We start from the raw sequence: 15,170 nt of genomic DNA, 5'->3' as shown, positions 1-15,170 counted from the left end.
GAATTTTTTGCTTCTGAATTTTTTGCTTCTGAAGTTTTTGCATTTGAATTTTTTACATTTGAATTTTTTGCATCTGAATTTTTTGCTTCTGAATTTTTTGCTTCTGAATTTTTTGCTTCTGATTTTTTTGCATCTGAATTTTTTGCTTCTGAATTTTTTGCTTCTGAAGTTTTTGCATTAGAATTTTTTACATTTGAATGTTTTACATTTGAATTTTTTGCATCTGAATTTTTTGCATCTGAATTTTTTGCTTCTGAATTTTTTGCTTCTGAATTTTTTGCTTCTGAAATTTTTGCATTTGAATTTGTTTTGCATCTGAATTTTTTGCATCTGAATTTTTTATTCTAAATTTATGAACAGGTGAATTCGGAGACAAAAAAATTCAGATACTTAATTTCAGTGCAAAAAAAACATCAGTGCTAGAAATTCAGTGGCTTTTCTAATTCAAAATCTGATGGAACAGATTGACTTCCATACAGGTGTCTTTGAACGCACCACCGTTAAACAGAACCGGAACAATTGACACGAAAACACTGACGTCACAATGAATGTTTATTGAATCCATATATGGTCAACAGGAACTGATAAACCCCTCCCACTTAAAGGTACCAGACAGTTAATCAACACTTTTTATTTCACACAAACATAATTTTGACTATAATTTAGTAAAGATTTATTCTTAAAATTATTTCTCCTTCAAAGGCGCCTTCATTCCACAGTTTTACAAATATAAAGAAATATAAATACTTTATGGATATTGGTTTGGAAACACTTTACGAAAATATAAAATAAACCATTTGTTCACATAAATACACAAACATTTGATCTTATTTCCTATAAATGTTACACAGCTACAGTTAAATATTCAAACATCTGTGTTTGTGTCGGATTTGTCAGGAAATGTAAAAAAAAAAAAAAAAATTAAACAAAGCTGAACAATTAAACTGTAACAGAAATTCAAACGTTAACTGATCTAAAATTATTATTCAATCGACAAAATTAACCCTTTCATGCACAGTGGTCACTGCAGTGGTCACTCCAGTGGTCAGTTCTTCTCCAGCTGTTCTCTTGTATATTCATGGGTTCTGCTGTTTTAGTTGCATATCAGCCGACACAGTGGACACTAATTGCCATCCCATAATAACCCACTGACATTCAGACCAGTACTGGAACTGCGGTTCTAGTTCTCAGGTGTCAAACCCCTAAAAGTTCTGATCCGGCCCGCAGGAGGACTTTACAAAGTGCAGAAGATATGAACAGTCAAAGGCGTCGAAGTCCAAAACAACAGCAGAACAACAGAAACCCTGACCGCAGATGTTCCACTGGGGTTAACGTGAAGGACAAAATCTGACACCACGCCTGTAAATTATGGCAACACCAATTTCTTCTGTCTGATTTATTGCAAAGAACATTCAATTCTGATCTCCTCTAATAATAAAATGTCAATAAATGAACAAATATGAACAACCTGGAACGTCCACAGAAACACCTGTCCTGTTCAAAAGCTCCTGTCTGTTCTGAGCCTTTGTACATCTGCTCTGTAACGCACATGTACGAATCAGAAGTTGTGGTTAATATGATAAAAATGTTCTTATTATTTCTTCTATTTTTCCTCGGAAGTTTCATTCTTTTCAGGTTATTCACATCTTTTTTTGTTTGGATAGTTTGTAAAATGTAAATGACTCCATAATTTCATCTTACTAGTGTCATTGTACCCGTGGTGCCGCTGCACCATAGCGCCCTCCTGTGCTGCGACACTGGGACACGCGTCAGACAAAGTCATGGCGGACACACAAACGTCCATTCCAGTCAGATTTTTGGCATGTACAGAACTTTGCAGCTGTCATTGTTTTGAAGCTGTTTGTGTTGTTGTTCTCCAACTGCAGATCCAGCTGGGCTGAATGCACAACCTGAAAGAACAGGAGTCTGAGCGCCCTGGTCTACAGAAACCTGGTCTACAGAAACCTGGTCTACAGAAACCTGGTCTACAGAAACCTGGTCCACAGAAACCTGGTCTACAGAAACCTGGTCTACAGAAACCTGGTCTACAGAAACCTGGTCCACAGAAACCTGGTCTACAGAAACCTGGTCCACAGAAACCTGGTCTACAGAAACCTGGTCTACAGAAACCTGGTCCACAGAAACCTGGTCTACAGAAACCTGGTCCACAGAAACCTGGTCCACAGAAACCTGGTCCACAGAAACCTGGTCTACAGAAACCTGGTCCACAGAAACCTGGTCTACAGAAACCTGGTCCACAGAAACCTGGTCTACAGAAACCTGGTCCACAGAAACCTGGTCTACAGAAACCTGGTCCACAGAAACCTGGTCCACAGAAACCTGGTCTACAGAAACCTGGTCCACAGAAACCTGGTCTACAGAAACCTGGTCCACAGAAACCTGGTCTACAGAAACCTGGTCTACAGAAACCTGGTCCACAGAAACCTGGTCTACAGAAACCTGGTCCACAGAAACCTGGTCTACAGAAACCTGGTCCACAGAAACCTGGTCTACAGAAACCTGGTCTACAGAAACCTGGTCCACAGAAACCTGGTCTACAGAAACCTGGTCCACAGAAACCTGGTCTACAGAAACCTGGTCCACAGAAACCTGGTCTACAGAAACCTGGTCCACAGAAACCTGGTCCACAGAAACCTGGTCCACAGAAACCTGGTCCACAGAAACCTGGTCTACAGAAACCTGGTCTACAGAAACCTGGTCCACAGAAACCTGGTCTACAGAAACCTGGTCCACAGAAACCTGGTCTACAGAAACCTGGTCTACAGAAACCTGGTCCACAGAAACCTGGTCTACAGAAACCTGGTCCACAGAAACCTGGTCTACAGAAACCTGGTCTACAGAAACCTGGTCCACAGAAACCTGGTCTACAGAAACCTGGTCCACAGAAACCTGGTCTACAGAAACCTGGTCCACAGAAACCTGGTCTACAGAAACCTGGTCCACAGAAACCTGGTCCACAGAAACCTGGTCTACAGAAACCTGGTCCACAGAAACCTGGTCCACAGAAACCTGGTCTACAGAAACCTGGTCCACAGAAACCTGGTCCACAGAAACCTGGTCCACAGAAACGTGGTCTGCACCAACATGTCTGAGTTTAAACATTAAATAATTGTAATCAACAGTGTTTTTTAAACAAATCGTTTTTTGGTTCTTTTGTTGCATATTATCTCCATGAAGTGAGTGACACCTACTATTATGGTATGTTCAAATGTGACAAAACATTAGATTAGCTGCATTAACATGTTTTTATTTCATACTTTTCACATAGTTTATCAGTAAATACATGTTTCTTTGCTTCTAAAATTAAACCCATGCTGTCCAGCCGAGTGGATATTTTTGTAACTCCATGAAAAATAGGTTCATAAAAAAATTCAATCACTTTTTTTTTTTCTTTTCATGCCTTAAGAGGAATAAAAACCCTCAGGAAATAAATCTTGATTAAGCTTGCATGAAAGGGTTAAATCAAGCATCGCTGTGTCGTCATGGCAACAGTTTGGAGCTAAACCAAAAGATGTTTTTTTTTTGTTTGTTTTTTTTAATTTCAAGGATAAAAAATCTGCCACAAAAAAATACGACTGATCCTATTTGTGTGTTTGTGTTTTAGTAAAAGTCCCAGCTAAAGGTCAAAGGTCATGAACAGACTCTTTCCATCTGCACTTTTTGACCTTTGAGCTTGTGCTTCTTGACTTTTTTCTGTAACTTTGGTGAATTCTTGATTCAAATCTAGAACATTTACATCTATTATTGACACGAAGCAACAAAGACATTTTCCACCAGTCTCCCTTTTGGGTGAGATTCTTGGTTTCATTGTTTCAAATACGTCATATTTTACAGTAAGACGTTCATTTCCATATAGAGCATGTGGTCATGTGACACTGCTAATGCGCTTCACTGTTTTAATTAAAGCTTTTACAGATTTTTATGAACTTTTCTTTTCCGTCCGTCTTCTTTTTCTCGCTCCATTTAACGTCTCTTTAAGGATGAATAAATCCAAACGGCGCCGTGACATCACTTCTTCTTGCGGCAGCGGTAGCAGCAGGCTCGGCACCGCCCCCCCTCCTCGTCTCCGCCCGTGTCCTCTTTTACCGTATATGGAGGTGGGGGGGCGGAGCCTGAGCCGCTGTACGGGTTCCCGTCGTCGCTCAAAGCCCCCAGATTGGCTATCACTGTAGAGTTGTCATCGGAGGGGCGGAGCTTCGCCCGAGGGATGGTCACGTCTCGGTAAGGGTTGTCGATTGACACGTTGATTTTGGAATTCATAGTGGGCGGAGCTTATGTCAACCACGTGGATCAGCCGGTCACCCAATCAGAGAAGATGAGACCTAAGAGAGAAAATAGGAGTATTTAATACGTTAGAATTCAGTATTTATTAAAGAGACTCGACAGCAGCGTTTACACGAACACACTTCAGCTGCAGCTCGACTGTCAGAACTTCAGACGGATGGGACTGTGGGTTCTGTGAAGGGAGTCGTTCAATCAGGAGTCGTTCAATCAGGAGTCGTTCAACAGACTGGCTCTGTTCTGTTTTTCCATTCTTTTGAAACACCAATGTTTGAATGACTAAACAGGCTCCATGTGATGACTGACATTCCATTTAAAGGTGTTTAACTGGTGCAGCAGGAAATATTATCTTAGCATAAAAAGAATGGTTAGTTCAGATGTGTGGGTTAAATCCATGACATGAGAGGTGACATCAGACAAATGATGGAACTGGAGCAGAAACATCCCAGTCCATTCTGTGGACCAGTCTGTAGAAGAAAAAGGAAGAAGAAAAGAAAATATTTTCTGATGAAAGAACATTTGATTCTCCTCCAAACAAGAACAAGAAATGTGTGGAAACAAACGGAAAAAACTGCACAAACACAACAGTGATGAATCAGTTCAGATACTGAACTACCTGAACTGGAGCCACATTCCAGAACTAGAACAGTGGATGAAGCTAAGCTGACAGGGAATCCGACACTCCCTGCTTAAAAAAAAAAAAAAGAACGTCTCTTTGCAAAAGCTTGGTTCCCATCGTTAATTTCAAAGAGCCGTTCAAAAGATTCGATTCGTTTGTGAACATCACATCACCAGTACTTCCAGGTGACCCCTTTAGCCAGACCCTTACCGCTGTGTATCAGGGTCAGTTATTTGACAGTGATGTGGGTTTGCAGATGATGCTGTTTGTTATAATGACACAAAATCTGTTGGTTTTCTTTCATTGTTTTGGTTCGGACCTGACGGACGGCCCTCCCTCTCAGTCAGAATGTGGAACTTCGAATCAGAGTCTGTTCTCCAAGCGGTCGTTTACAGTGTGACTCTGCCAGCAGAGGCGGGGTTTCCCACCTTTAGCTCCGCCCCTCTGTCCCAGACGTCTGTGGCAGAGGTGGACAGTGTGAGGACACTGGTGCTTGGGCCTCTGCTGACTGACCGCTGTGGTCCGTCCAGACTGTGTGAGGTGTGCTTCTGATGTGTGTTCAGACACAGTTGTGTGTTTGTGTTTGTTTATGCGACCACAGGTTTTTGTGTCCGTGTCACTTCTGTCATAATCACAGACCGCCTCCACAGTTCCATGAGCAGGACTCAACGCACAGTCCGACACCTCCGCTACGGCTCTACGCCTTCACCTCCGAATAAACAGCCTGAACAGGTACACCACCACAGGTCCATGACCACAGGTCCATGACCACAGGTCCATGACCACAGCCCCATGACCACAGGTCCATGACCACAGCCCCATGACCACAGGTCCATGACCACAGGTACACCACCACAGGTCCATGACCACAGGTCCATGACCACAGGTCCATGACCACAGGTACACCACCACAGGTCCATGACCACAGGTCCATGACCACAGCCCCATGACCACAGGTACACCACCCCAGGTCCATGACCACAGGTCCATGACCACAGGTCCATGACCACAGGTACACCACCACAGGTCCATGACCACAGGTCCATGACCACAGGTCCATGACCACAGGTCCATGACCACAGGTACACCACCACAGGTCCATGACCACAGGTCCATGACCACAGGTCCATGACCACAGCCCCATGACCACAGGTCCATGACCACAGGTACACCACCACAGGTCCATGACCACAGCCCCATGACCACAGGTCCATGACCACAGCCCCATGACCACAGGTCCATGACCACAGGTACACCACCACAGGTCCATGACCACAGGTCCATGACCACAGGTCCATGACCACAGCCCCATGACCACAGGTCCATGACCACAGCCCCATGACCACAGGTACACCACCACAGGTCCATGACCACAGGTCCATGACCACAGGTCCATGACCACAGGTACACCACCACAGGTCCATGACCACAGGTCCATGACCACAGGTACACCACCACAGGTCCATGACCACAGGTCCATGACCACAGGTCCACCACCACAGGTCCATGACCACAGGTCCATGACCACAGGTCCATGACCACAGGTCCACCACCACAGCCCCATGACCACAGGTCCATGACCACAGGTCCATGACCACAGGTACACCACCACAGGTCCATGACCACAGCCCCATGACCACAGGTCCATGACCACAGGTCCACCACCACAGCCCCATGACCACAGGTCCATGACCACAGGTCCATGACCACAGGTACACCACCACAGGTCCATGACCACAGGTCCATGACCACAGGTCCATGACCACAGGTCCACCACCACAGCCCCATGACCACAGGTCCATGACCACAGGTACACCACCACAGGTCCATGACCACAGGTCCATGACCACAGGTACACCACCACAGGTCCATGACCACAGGTCCATGACCACAGCCCCATGACCACAGGTCCATGACCACAGGTCCATGACCACAGGTCCATGACCACAGGTACACCACCACAGGTCCATGACCACAGGTCCATGACCACAGGTACACCACCACAGGTCCATGACCACAGGTCCATGACCACAGGTCCATGACCACAGGTACACCACCACAGGTCCATGACCACAGGTCCATGACCACAGGTACACCACCACAGGTCCATGACCACAGGTCCATGACCACAGGTACACCACCACAGGTCCATGACCACAGGTCCATGACCACAGGTACACCACCACAGGTCCATGACCACAGGTCCATGACCACAGGTACACCACCACAGGTCCATGACCACAGGTCCATGACCACAGGTCCATGACCACAGGTCCACCACCACAGGTCCATGACCACAGGTCCATGACCACAGGTACACCACCACAGGTCCATGACCACAGGTCCATGACCACAGGTCCATGACCACAGGTACACCACCACAGGTCCATGACCACAGGTACACCACCACAGGTCCATGACCACAGGTCCATGACCACAGGTCCATGACCACAGGTACACCACCACAGGTCCATGACCACAGGTCCATGACCACAGGTCCATGACCACAGGTACACCACCACAGGTCCATGACCACAGGTCCATGACCACAGGTACACCACCACAGGTCCATGACCACAGGTCCATGACCACAGCCCCATGACCACAGGTCCATGACCACAGGTACACCACCACAGGTCCATGACCACAGGTCCATGACCACAGCCCCATGACCACAGGTCCATGACCACAGCCCCATGACCACAGGTACACCACCACAGGTCCATGACCACAGGTCCATGACCACAGGTCCATGACCACAGGTACACCACCACAGGTCCATGACCACAGGTCCATGACCACAGGTACACCACCACAGGTCCATGACCACAGGTCCATGACCACAGGTCCATGACCACAGGTACACCACCACAGGTCCATGACCACAGGTCCATGACCACAGGTCCATGACCACAGCCCCATGACCACAGGTCCATGACCACAGCCCCATGACCACAGGTCCATGACCACAGGTACACCACCACAGGTCCATGACCACAGGTCCATGACCACAGCCCCATGACCACAGGTCCATGACCACAGCCCCATGACCACAGGTACACCACCACAGGTCCATGACCACAGGTCCATGACCACAGGTCCATGACCACAGGTCCATGACCACAGGTACACCACCACAGGTCCATGACCACAGGTCCATGACCACAGGTACACCACCACAGGTCCATGACCACAGGTCCATGACCACAGGTCCACCACCACAGGTCCATGACCACAGGTCCATGACCACAGGTCCATGACCACAGCCCCATGACCACAGGTCCATGACCACAGGTCCACCACCACAGCCCCATGACCACAGGTCCATGACCACAGGTCCATGACCACAGGTACACCACCACAGGTCCATGACCACAGGTCCATGACCACAGGTCCATGACCACAGGTCCACCACCACAGCCCCATGACCACAGGTCCATGACCACAGGTACACCACCACAGGTCCATGACCACAGGTCCATGACCACAGGTCCATGACCACAGGTACACCACCACAGGTCCATGACCACAGGTCCATGACCACAGGTACACCACCACAGGTCCATGACCACAGGTCCATGACCACAGGCCCCATGACCACAGGTCCATGACCACAGGTACACCACCACAGGTCCATGACCACAGGTCCATGACCACAGCCCCATGACCACAGGTCCATGACCACAGCCCCATGACCACAGGTACACCACCACAGGTCCATGACCACAGGTCCATGACCACAGGTCCATGACCACAGGTACACCACCACAGGTCCATGACCACAGGTCCATGACCACAGGTCCATGACCACAGCCCCATGACCACAGGTCCATGACCACAGCCCCATGACCACAGGTCCATGACCACAGGTACACCACCACAGGTCCATGACCACAGGTCCATGACCACAGCCCCATGACCACAGGTCCATGACCACAGCCCCATGACCACAGGTACACCACCACAGGTCCATGACCACAGGTCCATGACCACAGGTCCATGACCACAGGTCCACCACCACAGGTCCATGACCACAGGTCCATGACCACAGGTACACCACCACAGGTCCATGACCACAGGTCCATGACCACAGGTCCACCACCACAGGTCCATGACCACAGGTCCATGACCACAGGTCCATGACCACAGCCCCATGACCACAGGTCCATGACCACAGGTCCACCACCACAGCCCCATGACCACAGGTCCATGACCACAGGTCCATGACCACAGGTACACCACCACAGGTCCATGACCACAGGTCCATGACCACAGGTCCATGACCACAGGTCCACCACCACAGCCCCATGACCACAGGTCCATGACCACAGGTACACCACCACAGGTCCATGACCACAGGTCCATGACCACAGGTCCATGACCACAGGTACACCACCACAGGTCCATGACCACAGGTCCATGACCACAGGTACACCACCACAGGTCCATGACCACAGGTCCATGACCACAGCCCCATGACCACAGGTCCATGACCACAGGTACACCACCACAGGTCCATGACCACAGGTCCATGACCACAGCCCCATGACCACAGGTCCATGACCACAGCCACATGACCACAGGTACACCACCACAGGTCCATGACCACAGGTCCATGACCACAGGTCCATGACCACAGGTACACCACCACAGGTCCATGACCACAGGTCCATGACCACAGGTCCATGACCACAGCCCCATGACCACAGGTCCATGACCACAGCCCCATGACCACAGGTCCATGACCACAGGTACACCACCACAGGTCCATGACCACAGGTCCATGACCACAGCCCCATGACCACAGGTCCATGACCACAGCCCCATGACCACAGGTACACCACCACAGGTCCATGACCACAGGTCCATGACCACAGGTCCATGACCACAGGTCCATGACCACAGGTACACCACCACAGGTCCATGACCACAGGTCCATGACCACAGGTACACCACCACAGGTCCATGACCACAGGTCCATGACCACAGGTCCACCACCACAGGTCCATGACCACAGGTCCATGACCACAGGTCCATGACCACAGCCCCATGACCACAGGTCCATGACCACAGGTCCACCACCACAGCCCCATGACCACAGGTCCATGACCACAGGTCCATGACCACAGGTACACCACCACAGGTCCATGACCACAGGTCCATGACCACAGGTCCATGACCACAGGTCCACCACCACAGCCCCATGACCACAGGTCCATGACCACAGGTACACCACCACAGGTCCATGACCACAGGTCCATGACCACAGGTACACCACCACAGGTCCATGACCACAGGTCCATGACCACAGGTACACCACCACAGGTCCATGACCACAGGTCCATGACCACAGCCCCATGACCACAGGTCCATGACCACAGGTCCATGACCACAGGTACACCACCACAGGTCCATGACCACAGGTCCATGACCACAGGTACACCACCCACAGGTCCATGACCACAGGTCCATGACCACAGGTCCATGACCACAGGTACACCACCACAGGTCCATGACCACAGGTCCATGACCACAGGTACACCACCACAGGTCCATGACCACAGGTCCATGACCACAGGTACACCACCACAGGTCCATGACCACAGGTCCATGACCACAGGTACACCACCACAGGTCCATGACCACAGGTCCATGACCACAGGTCCATGACCACAGGTACACCACCACAGGTCCATGACCACAGGTCCATGACCACAGGTACACCACCACAGGTCCATGACCACAGGTCCATGACCACAGGTCCATGACCACAGGTACACCACCACAGGTCCATGACCACAGGTACACCACCACAGGTCCATGACCACAGGTCCATGACCACAGGTACACCACCACAGGTCCATGACCACAGGTCCATGACCACAGGTCCATGACCACAGCCCCATGACCACAGGTCCATGACCACAGGTCCATGACCACAGGTACACCACCACAGGTCCATGACCACAGGTACACCACCACAGGTCCATGACCACAGGTCCATGACCACAGGTCCATGACCACAGCCCCATGACCACAGGTACACCACCACAGGTCCATGACCACAGGTCCATGACCACAGGTCCATGACCACAGGTACACCACCACAGGTCCATGACCACAGGTACACCACCACAGGTCCATGACCACAGGTACACCACCACAGGTCCATGACCACAGGTCCATGACCACAGGTCCATGACCACAGGTACACCACCACAGGTCCATGACCACAGGTACACCACCACAGGTCCATGACCACAGGTCCATGACCACAGGTCCATGACCACAGCTCCTGCAGTCTGGGATCTGACCTCAGGTTTAGGCTGATTTAGCTCAGACTGTTTTTCACTAATGCAGTTCATTTTAATATGGTTTTACAGCAGGTTTGATCGTTTTTATTAGTTTTCATTTTTTTCTAAATGCTTAGTTTTAGTTTAGATGTAGTTTAGTTTAGTTTTAGTTTAGTTTAGTTTAGTTTAGTTTAGTTGTAGTTTAGTTTTAGTTTATTTGTAGTTTAGTTTAGTTTTAGTTTAGTTTAGTTTAGTTTTAGTTTAGTTGTAGTTTAGTTTAGTTTAGTTTTAGTTTAGTTTAGTTTTAGTTTAGTTGTAGTTTAGTTTAGTTTTAGTTTAGCTGTAGTTTAGCTGTAGTTTAGTTGTAGTTTACTTTTAGTTTAGTTGTAGTTTAGTTTAGTTTAGTTGTAGTTTAGTTTAGTTGTAGTTTAGTTGTAGTTTACTTTTAGTTTAGTTGTAGTTTAGTTTAGTTTAGTTGTAGTTTAGTTTAGTTGTAGTTTAGTTGTAGTTCAGTTGTAGTTTAGTTGTAGTTCAGTTGTAGTTTAGTTGTAGTTTAGTTTAGTTGTAGTTCAGTTGTAGTTTAGTTGTAGTTTAGTTTAGTTGTAGTTCAGTTGTAGTTCAGTTGTAGTTTAGTTGTAGTTCAGTTGTAGTTTAGTTGTAGTTTAGTTTAGTTGTAGTTCAGTTGTAGTTTAGTTGTAGTTCAGTTGTAGTTTAGTTGTAGTTCAGTTGTAGTTCAGTTGTAGTTTAGTTGTCGTTCAGTTGTAGTTCAGTTGTAGTTTAGTTGTAGTTCAGTTGTAGTTTAGTTGTAGTTCAGTTGTAGTTCAGTTGTAGTTTAGTTGTAGTTGTAGTGTGTGTGTTTGTTTGTTTGTTTGTGTGTTTGTTTGTGTGTTTGTGTGTTTGTTTGTTCTCATCTTCAGTGTAAAACTCTTCCCTCCATCTTTCCCAGGTCTTCCCACACATAGGCCTAGGTCCTGGACCAGCCCAGTCCATTCTGGTCCCAGTAGGACACAGTTCAAGGTCACAACATCTACAGTTTTCCATCTGTCATCACTGAGACATTTTCCGAAATTCATCCAAAATTCCAAACGACTCCGATTCTCCTCCAGTTGGATCCACCTGTAGCTTAGAACAGTCTCTTGTATGTGGAACTAAACTGTCCACATCCACTGTGGAATGTGGACTCTGTGGACATTTACACTGAACACTGAAAATCCCATTTCCCACACATTTAAAATTAGAACTCAACTAATATTGATGTGAACTGAATCTAATTGGACAGACACATGACTGGGACCAGCTGAGGAACAGCTGTGAGCTCACAGATCAAACATGTTCAATAGAAGCTGCTTCACAGTTGGAGGTGGATGAGGTTCAGAGCTGGACCTCATCCATGGTACTAATGTGGTGTTTCCACCACATGGTACCGGCTGAACTGCACTCGTCCTTTTGCACCTTTAAGTGACACTGTGTAAACACTGCAGACCTCTGATTGGTCAGTGGTGTGTGTGCCCCGCCCTTTTCCAGTAAATCTGTCAGTAGGTGAATCCACATGATGACAGTCTGTAAAACTACACCATGGTTTGTCCAGGAGGTTCAGACGCAAACATTCAGCAGGAGTTTGACCAGACAACAGGCAACCAGTGAGTTTATCAGCAACTGTGAGCAGAGCACACAGAAGGAACGCACAGCATCGCTATGACGACCAGGGACTGGAAAGAGGGAGGATCTGGAATGGAAAGGGTCTGGAATAGGACCTGGTACCAGAGTGGAAAGGGTCTGGAATAGGACCTGGTACCAGAGTGGAAAGGGTCTGGAATAGGACCTGGTACCAGAGTGGAAAGGGTCTGGAATAGGACCTGGTACCAGAGTGGACCTGGTCTGGAATAGGACCTGGTACCAGAGTGGACCTGGTCTGGAATAGGACCTGGTACCAGAGTGGAAAGGGTCTGGAATAGGACCTGGTACCAGAGTGGAACCGGTCTGGAATAGGACCTGGTACCAGAGTGGAAAGGGTCTGGAATAGGACCTGGTACCAGAGTGGAAAGGGTCTGGAATAGGACCTGGTACCAGAGTGGAACCGATCTGGAATAGGACCTGGTACCAGAGTGGAAAGGGTCTGGAATAGGACCTGGTACCAGAGTGGAAAGGGTCTGGAATAGGACCTGGGACCAGAGTGGAAAGGGTCTGGAATAGGACCTGGGACCAGAGTGGAACCGGTCTGGAATAGGACCTGGTACCAGAGTGGAAAGGGTCTGGAATAGGACCTGGTACCAGAGTGGAAAGGGTCTGGAATAGGACCTGGGACCAGAGTGGAAAGGGTCTGGAATAGGACCTGGTACCAGAGTGGAACCGGTCTGGAATAGGACCTGGTACCAGAGTGGAAAGGGTCTGGAATAGGACCTGGTACCAGAGTGGAAAGGGTCTGGAATAGGACCTGGTACCAGAGTGGAACCGATCTGGAATAGGACCTGGTACCAGAGTGGAAAGGGTCTGGAATAGGACCTGGTACCAGAGTGGAAAGGGTCTGGAATAGGACCTGGTACCAGAGTAGAAACAGTCTGGAATAGGACCTGGTACCAGAGTGGAACCGGTCTGGAATAGGACCTGGTACCAGAGTGGAAAGGGTCTGGAATAGGACCTGGTACCAGAGTGGAAAGGGTCTGGAATAGGACCTGGTACCAGAGTGGAACCAGTCTGGAATAGGACCTGGTACCAGAGTGGAAAGGGTCTGGAATAGGACCTGGTACCAGAGCGGAAAGGGTCTGGAATAGGACCTGGTACCAGAGTGGAACCAGTCTGGAATAGGACCTGGTACCAGAGTGGAAAGGGTCTGGAATAGGACCTGGTACCAGAGCGGAAAGGGTCTGGAATAGGACCTGGTACCAGAGTGGAACCAGTCTGGAATAGGACCTGGTACCAGAGTGGAACCAGTCTGGAATAGGACCTGGTACCAGAGTGGAACCAGTCTGGAATAGGACCTGGTACCACAGTGGAGTCGAGCTGGTTCCATGTAGCAGAAACGTGACAAAAGACGCTACATCAAAGGGGGAGGAGCCAGGATGACAGGTCAACTTCGGGGTGGTTTCATCATCACCCCCAAATAAGGAGATGGGTACCAAGGCCCAGAAACAGACTGAACCCAAGGACAGCTGACCTGAGAGAGAACCAGTCTCATCATCAAACCATCAAGTCCTGGAATTCAACTACCTCCTGTTTACCAAGGCTAAGGACCAAAGCACCAGACCTGAAGACCTGGAGACCTGAAGACCTGAAGACCTGGAGACCTGATGACCTGAAGACCTGAAGACCTGGAGACCTGGAGACCTGAAGATCTGGAGACCTGAAGACCTGAAGACCGCACTGCTAACTATCCTGACCTCAAACATGACTGTGAGCAGTGAGCTGACGTACGCAGAAGACACTGACATCCTGAAGGTACTGAGCAACAAGATGAACAGCATCAGTACCAGAGGGGGCGTGTCCCCCCATGGAAAAACAGTCCTGACTGCACCCCCCCCCCCCCCCAAAGAGGTCTACAAGAGAAGGAGAGGACAAAGAGAAGAAACAAGGGGTTCTCCACCAACCCACCTAAGGTCTACTGTCGATGACAGGGTAACAAGAGGACCCAGACCCACCCAGGACTGAGACTGAGCCAGACTGAAGAGGATCTGGGACAAAGAGGACACACAGAACACTAACGACCAAAGGGGGGTGGACTACAGGCAGAACCAGAACCACAACCACAACCACAACCACAACCAGGAGTCACCACCCAACAGACATCCAAACAAGAGTGTCCAAAATGAAGAACTGGACAGCACCAGGACCCACATGATCCACACCAGGACCCACATGATCCACACCAGGACCAGGACCCACATGATCCACACCAGGACCAGGACCCACATGATCCACACCAGGACCCACATGATCCACACCAGGACCAGGACCCACAT

Source organism: Sphaeramia orbicularis, unplaced genomic scaffold (assembly GCF_902148855.1).
Source record: "Sphaeramia orbicularis unplaced genomic scaffold, fSphaOr1.1, whole genome shotgun sequence".
In the NCBI taxonomy this organism is placed as follows: Eukaryota; Metazoa; Chordata; class Actinopteri; order Kurtiformes; family Apogonidae; genus Sphaeramia; species Sphaeramia orbicularis.
The sequence above is the reverse complement of the archived record's forward strand: the minus strand, read 5'-3'. Positions refer to the sequence as shown.